Raw genomic sequence first — 8,004 nt, forward strand, 5'->3', positions numbered from 1 at the left:
GGCGCCGGTAGGCGAGAGAAGTGGGGGTGGGGTGGGGTAGGGGGACGCGGCCAAGCGGAAACGCTGCACAGAGGGACCTCAGCGAACCAAGAAAAAAGAGAAAGTGGCAACGAAAACAAGGGCAAATTGAACCTTCCTCGGGGATTTCCGATGAACTAAGCCCACTCGGACACTCGATCAATACATGGTTCCTCATGAGTGTGCGTGAGCGCGCGCCCCGCACCCCAGCTGCCGCCCGGAGGCTGTCCTGCCGCCGGCCGTCCCGAGCCCAGGCGGCCGCCCAGAGCTGCGACACCGAGTGGCGGGCGTGCTCCGACTGAGACGCGAGCGGCCCTGCCCTGGGCTCCCGCTGCACGTCTCCTCCGATGGGCGCAGTTAGGTGAAGTCGGCTGGAGCCGGAGCTCGCCAGCCCAGCCGCAGCCGGGCAGCCTCCGCGCGATCTCACTGTTAACAGTAGGCGCGCTGTCGCATTTATGTAGGACGTCGCCCAGCTCCCGCTCGCCCGGTGAAAGATGCCATCGTGGGCAGGCTTTAGCAAAGCCATTACCGCCAAGGTATAGGTCTGAGGGGCAGCGGTAACCCAACCCCACACAGAACGGATTATTTTCCTCTGCGTCCCCCAAAGGTTCCTTTTTATATTTATGTATGCGTATATGTGTATATATAAAAGACGGAACACAGATTTCATTGAATAAATCCGAGATCTCCAGGTGCAGACGTTTGAATAGTCGGTGCCAGCACCCCGTGTTTTCCTTTCCTGCCGATTTTGCTTGGATCCGGCTCAAAAACCGAGAGAGTCTCGTGGTTTTGTTTACACTGAATGGGGAGGATAGGAACAGAGCCATGGGGCCGCCTTTCATTAATATACAGTGAGGATTTTGTCTAAATTACTGCTATGAATTTCACAGTACACGCTTTCAAAAGCAGTCTCAGGTGGCCTGATGAAACGTGATAGCGCCTCTGCAAACAGATCCACTTTCTTTCTTTTCAAGGAGAGTGTGTGTGCATGTGGGAAGCCCCCCAAAACGCTGTGCTCCTCGATAACAGAATTACGTGTCTGTGCCGAGGTCTGTCCCTTTCTTTCTCCCCCCTTTCCTCGTACTTAGTTCTCTCCGGCCTCCCCCCCCAGTCCCACCCATCCGCCCCCTCCCTTTGCAGAGTGTGATTGTTTTGTCTGGAAAAAAAAAAAAAAATCCAAAGTATATAACAAGAGGAGAACAGTTAGTGCTGATTTTCATTTGCATACATTTTCATATATTTTGGTGAAAATAATAGACTAGTGGAGAGCTGGGCTTAGAGGAGTCAGTGTAAAGGGAAGGCTGAGGATGCGTCGGTTCTGGAGAGGTGGGAATATGCCTCCCTCTCCAGCACCCCAGTCCCCTTAGTTTTTGGAAAAGCTTTCTTTTATTTTAAAATCTAGCCCTGGAAGTTTGCTCGGTAAGTGTTTTTCATTTTCCTTCCCTGCTTTCTCGTTTTCTCCCCCTCCCTTCTGGATTATGTATTTATGTTTTTGTAGATTTGGGAGCTTATTTTCATTGCTTGGGACAAGAGAGGGTTCACAGAGCAACTGTCCGAAGGAGGGAAGGGAAAGTGTGTTGGGGAGAGAGTAAAAAATCCAACCCTGCTGAAATATGACATAAAAAGATGGGCTCATTCCAAAGCTCTAGACGGCCAGGCACTACTTTTTTGGGAGGGGGGCGGGGAGGAGGCGAGTGTTGTTGATTTTAATTGTTTGTCATGAGGAGGAAAAAAGCCCTGGATAAGAATGATTATTAAGCACGCGGTATATAAATATTTCTTGTTTTGGATTTTATTTTATTTTCTCCAGAGAGTCAGGACTAGCCAGTGCTGATGTGGTGAACTACCCAGATTGGGATGGGGGACTCGTGCTGGGAGCAGCGGGAAGGAGGCAGGAGGGGGGCTTGGCAGAAGAGGGCAGAGAGCTGGAGATGGAGGAAGTGAGGCAGGAAGTCAGGGCACCCCTGCTCGATGTGGGGTCTGGGGAGCAGGCGGAAGCTGCAGCCTTCCAGCTCGGTAGCAAACGCCCATCAGAAAGAAGGTGATCAATCAAAACTAACTAGTACATCCCTACGCTTCATTCCAAGGGAGGCTGGAGCTTTAGCATTGAAAACTAGATTTTACTTTGTTTTTTCATTTTTGACAGTCCAACTTGCCCCTTCCTTGCCACTGTCCCTGGGTTTTGAAAAAATTGAGGGTGCAGTTAATTAGATAAATATGGTTGGAGGAAACAGCTAGGCCAGGTTCAGGCCTGTGTGAGTGCCTTACCTTGGTGAATCAGGCCAAGGAGGATTTCAAAAGCTTCTTGGTTTGTTTTTTTAAAGGAAGCAACGTGTGGCGTGATTGGGGGAGGGCAGAGGTTCGGCGGTGGGGTGGGGGCGAGAGAATCGAATGGCTGGAATTTTATTGCACTTTGGTACGCAGAACACCTTACAGTTTAGGAAGGATTGGTAATTTATTTGGAAACAGTTGATGCCAAATCAGTGAAATGGTTTGTAAGGAGGGAGGAAGAGGTTTCAGTTGGGGCGGGGGTAAGTAAGAATGCAGCTTCCCACTCCTTGTTTACGTGCTTGGCAGCGTTGCTTTTGACTGGGGTTAACTCTGTGTGCTCCATTGGACCAGATGCCATATAGAGCTGCTCCCTGAAGATCATTTGTTTCCTTGATGGGGAACATTTCTGAGCAGAGCATATTGGTTGCCATAGAGAAAGAAATAAAAGGAAGAACACTAGTCACATTAAGCTATATGTTTGTGCACTGGGCTTTAGATAAAAGGACCTTGGTTCAGCCAAAGAGAAGAAGCCAAACTAGAGATTTCTAGTGCCACTAAAACTAGCTTTATTTTGTTTTGGACTTTTACAGTTGAAACATATAAGCTAATTTTATTGGTTGTTGTTAATTTTATATGACACGGTTTACTGAACAAAATAAACTTTGCTCGGGAGTAGCACTATTGACGTGTCAGCAGGGGGCGCACTGACTCGCCTTAGCGGGTGCCGAGTGAAATGTAGCTGTTTCAACAGCAAATCTGCTCTTCGAAACTTGCCAAAGGAACAAACACCCCTACCTTTCTGTGCATGTTCACAAAGAGGAGTGAATTCATTGCATAACACAGGGTTTTAAAATATGAGGACAATGACTTCCCCATCCCCCACCCGCCCGTATCTGTGAAATGGCCCAGAAAGAAATACAGTTCCAAAAAACGATTCCTCCTTTTCTGTCAGTGAAGTGTGTGTGGAGCTGGAAAACAGAAATGGGCTGTGAAAGCAAGAACACTTTTAAAAAATTATTATGAAGTGTGTGTACTAGGCTGCTTAAGAAGCTACCTTTCAGGTATTGTATTTTTAGGAAACAGGCAAAAAATCAAAATGCATTCTGAGGTATTATCTGTTAAATGATGAACATTATTCAACCTTGATACATGCTTAGATTTCTGAATAAAACGCAGGGTCCTGGAGATTTAGTCAAAGCGCCCGGGATTTACTCCATTTGATATTTAGTGGCTACTTTCGTTCTTGGTACCGCCTATGGTTTTAGAAAGATGTTGGATTTATCCTTGAAAGGCTTGGTAGGGTAAAGAAAATACATAATAGCCATGGGTCAGAGGTAACTGTGGGCTTGAATTTTTTTAGTACAACATTACTTAACCCAGTTGAAGAAAAGTTTTAATAGAGCACAGGATTTCTGCCTCGAAGATTTTTAGATACTACCAATGAAGACTGAACTTTATTGTGATAAAGGATGAAAAAGACATGTGGAAAACTTTCTAAAATAGTGAAGGGCAAATCCCGACTGGTTCTGAGGAATTATTCAGTTCATCACTAATAATTTTCCCAAGGAGTTTTAGAGAGCGTGACTAAGAAAGGAAAGCCAGGAGTGACTGGAAGTGAGAAGCCTCCACGGTTCAGTGGCCGAACGCACCTGTGAGTGTGTCACTGAGTCTGTTAGGAAAGGGCACGTTATGTACTGGCTCTAATGCCCCTCTGCAAGAGGGAGAAAGACACCTTATTCTTTCTAACTCAGCTCCAGGTCAACTGGGTGGCGGCCATAAGAAGTTTTTCTTTGAAACTAACTTTAGTAAGTCAGGGTTTGGATTTAAGTGGTATTTAACATAGGAGGGCTGAAAGATTACAGATTAATATAAGCAAAGGAAACACACTCAAACACATTTTAATTCCATGAGTTTTACCCTCAAGCTCTCACATGTACAATTAGGAAATGTACTGTCAGGTCTGCACGAATCAAATAAAGTGGAGAATCGAGGAAACTGTAATATCTCCGGATATTTCAGACAAAAGGCTACTGGGGGAGATCTGCATGAACTGGCTGAGTGTCTCAAAGCTCCAGCTTACTTTCCATGCCCACGGCCACTAAATACATTTAAAAATTATTAGAGAGAAAGGAACCTTTTCTGTTCAGCTAGCCATTTTGCAAAACACTGGTGAAGCAATTATTATACACATTTAGAGAATAATTTCTTGTGTGTCACTTTTCATGAGATCTGTGATTGTTACTGTCTAGGCTGCTACTTACTTTCCTTTTTTTTACAAATGTACTTAAAAAAAAACGGAAAGAAAATTGCTTGCCCTTCATGATATCTATAGGTTCCTTAAAGTAAAAGAACCAGAAAATAAGAAATCTGGATAAAGCAACAAGTTAATTTGAGAAGAAATGACATATTATAGAGGTTGCTTTAGCATTCTATAATGATTTGGGGGTGGAAACGATCAAGCTGGGTGTGAATTAAGACCCAAAGTGCTGGGCAAAGCTACAGACTTTTAATTGTTGGGGATGGTGAAATGGCTTTTGCCAAATGAGAGAATGAAGAGGATCACCTGGGTCACACGTGCAAAATACAGCGTGGGCGTTCACTCATTTGCTCCCATCTGAGAATGGCAAGGTGCGCTGATACCGCTGCGGTTTGGAAGCACATTTGACATTAACATTTACAAATGAAATGTTAAGCATACTCACAACCCGCCCTGTGCGTTACATACAAAGGCAAAGCCTCCTCAACGGTAGCTTTGGGGTAGAATATTTGTTATCTTGGCAGTGGATGAGTTGTTTCTTGGTCTTCCTAAGTTTTTTGAAGTGCACCCGTGGTTTCCTACTCCCAGTTCTTTGTATCACATTGATAACTGATTTATCGGAGCTGTAGGAAAGGAGCAAACACTCAGTTTTTAAAAGATGGATTTGAAGGAGTAATTATAAATTCAAAGTCACCTTCATTTCTCACACTAAAGTAAGAAGCTTTCTTTTTGCTACTTACAGGACTGATTTAAACTACAGGGCATTTCAAATTGTGGAAAATAAATTAAAAAGGCACAGTCAGTTAGTAATCGAGTGTGTGCTTTTAAAATAACCCATTCCCAACAGTTTGCCCACTCAAGCTGCATGTGTTCACCTGACAAGTCTAGTAATGAAAGCTACCAATCGCTAGGGAAGCTGGAGCTGAGAGTGTGATGGACTCTTCTTGCCTGCCCCCCTCACTGCCCTCCCTGCCCCCCAATGTAATGGTCTCCTTCAAATTTAAATTCATAGGGCGGGTAAGGTAGAGCCCAGCTCATTGATCAGAGTGGTGATGATGATGATGTTGATTCATTATATTCCAAGGTCAACTTGGTGTTTTTTTGTTTTTGTTTTTGTTTGTTTTTTGTTTTTTTTTTTGTATTTATGTGTGTGCAAAACCCAGAAATACTAACTCAGCTTTACCACTTTACCGGAGGGGTGGTTGGATTTTTTTTTGAGCTTGTGGTGGCCCTAACAGAATTGAACTGCTCTCTACAGTTGGGGACACTCCCCGCACCAAACATTCCCTCTACATAACACAGCATCTCCTTCCTGGGTCAGAACCAGGGAGTCTGGAGGTGGATAAAAGAGTCACTGTGGCATACTGGAAAACAGTTCTTGCACTTGGTACCTCAATTTTTTTTATTAGAGTTTTTTATTAGATTTTTTTGACATTTGAACTTTGCTATTGTCTGAGGAGCTGGGTGCAGATTGCAGCATGCCAGGCTGAAGGCTGCTCTTTTTGGCATTTCCCCCAAATGGTGCTCCCATGCTGTCCGGTGAATGCTGAAGCTCTCACTTCACTGTCCTGCTCCTTCCCTGGGCCCTAACTCACCTGGTGCCCACCTTGGGCTGGCTAGCCTCAGGGGTGTTTTCAAGAAAGTGTGGCTATTGTTCACTTAAAAAATACAGCACCAAGTGTATTCACTACTATTTGATATTTCAAATACTGCATGGTTTGCAGCAATATAATTTCAGCACTAAAATGTCTGGTAGGGACTTTGGTGGTAGAATTAGCTTCGTGCAACTCGAGTTTGTTAGAGCCAGGTTAAAAGTCATTTGTCCGATATTGCTTTGAACACTAACCCCTGTTCCCAAATTTTCTGTGGATCCCGGTTACTTAATAAAGCCCAAGGGGAGGACCCAGCGACACTTGATAGACACCCAGTGTTAATTTAGTATTAAATCAGGGTGCAAAAAGCCTTCAGAAGTCAAAGCATATGTTGTCCAAATGGCGTGGGCTGTGTTCCCTTTATTTTTAGTTCACACCATAAAAACAAACAAAATTTCACTTAAAAAAAAAAAAAACACCGACTATTAAAGTTTCCTAAATTCGAAAGTACTACGATTTTATTGAAGGGGTCTGGCCAGCGATTCCTTTCCCGGGTTAGAAAGTAAGAGCAGAACTTTCCCGAGAAAGGTTTGCCTTGGAGACTCCAGGCTTGAGGTCCCCATTCCACAGTGGCGGGGTCCCCCTTCCGCCCCCTGCCCGAATCTTATGACTTGCAGGCATCAGAAGCGACTTCCCCTGAATCAGTGGCGATCTCTGGGGCCCCAGGGCTGAGCTCGGCTTCCTTAGATCGCAGCGTAACGGCATCTCATTTTATTTAGAGCCCAGTTTGTATAATCAAATTAAAAGGATCCCATTCCTCCCCTCTTCTCCCTAGCGCCGCCCGGCAAGGTCTTTCAGACTGTCATCTGAACATCTAGAGCGGCCTTCAGAAGTCGCATTAGCATTGCTTTTCTGTGGAAAAGAAAAAGGGAAAGAGGTAAAAAGGGCAAAGTGAGAAGGGGGTCAGGTAGAAGAGGTGGGGGAGAAAGCAGGGAGAGACGGAGGGGACAGGGACGGAGGGGGACGAGAGTGAGCGAGGTGGGGGCGCGGGGGACGACGACATAAACGCTGAGTCATCCTAACAGGTCGCTGGGTACACAGAAGCGACCTGCCACAGCCCAGGAGAGACCGGTGCAAACCGCACCCCATCCTCTGGGCCTCCATCCCGCCCGGCCGCGGGGGCGCAGGCTCGGAGCTCGGCGTCGCCCGCTCGCCTTTGTCACCAGTTCGGTGCGCGGCCGCGGGCTCCCGCGGAGGGCTTTGTTCCGGCCGAGCAGGGCAGGACCCTCGCACCGCCGCATCCCCGCCCTCCCCGAGCTGGGGACGGTGGGGGCGGGGACGGCGCGACAGGCACGGAGACCAGAGGCGCATCGGCGAGCGCCGCCGAGCCTGGGGTTTCGTTCCTTCGTTCCTTCTCGCGATTGAGCTGCTTTCCCTTCGGGGAGCAGGCCGGGGCTGCGGGAGGAGGGAGAGCGGGAAGGGGGTGCCCGCTCCCAGCGCGCGTCTGCGGATTTGCATTGTGTGCACGTAGGCGTGCAGGCATGGATGGAGGGACGCGTGTACGGGTGAAGAAAACCATTGAACTGGGTCCCATGTTCTAGGTTTCCGGCCGAGGTTTGGCAGCTGCAGGGCGCCTCAGGTCGGTGCCTGGTTAACCCCTAAGATCCGCTTTCGAGGCTCTTGGAAGCCGCGGGTGGGCGCTGTGGACGCGCCCTGGGTCCGGGGGCTGCCCATCGGCAGTGCGCAAATCCCCACCGTGGAGGCCTGTGGCCCGGGACGAAGAGGCAAACACCCGGAGCAAGCGGAGGGCAGGCGCGCCGCGTCCCCACGCGCCCACCCGCGCGCCGCGCCCCAGCCCCTCCCGCG

At 47.7% G+C, this 8,004-nt stretch overlaps 1 long non-coding RNA gene across 1 annotated transcript in view; it reads right to left on the reverse strand.

The window, feature by feature from the left end:
- Nucleotides 1-6,634: 6,634 nt before the first annotated feature.
- LOC103586238 overlaps nucleotides 6,635-8,004 on the reverse strand; it is a 3,973-nt gene continuing 2,603 nt past the window's right edge. Inside the window, exon 2 of the long non-coding RNA XR_550133.1 lies at nucleotides 6,635-7,050. This is a non-coding gene — a long non-coding RNA (uncharacterized LOC103586238). The remainder of the gene's footprint in view (nucleotides 7,051-8,004) is intronic.

Source organism: Galeopterus variegatus, unplaced genomic scaffold, assembly GCF_000696425.1.
Source record: "Galeopterus variegatus unplaced genomic scaffold, G_variegatus-3.0.2 Scaffold321, whole genome shotgun sequence".
Classification (NCBI taxonomy): Eukaryota; Metazoa; Chordata; class Mammalia; order Dermoptera; family Cynocephalidae; genus Galeopterus; species Galeopterus variegatus.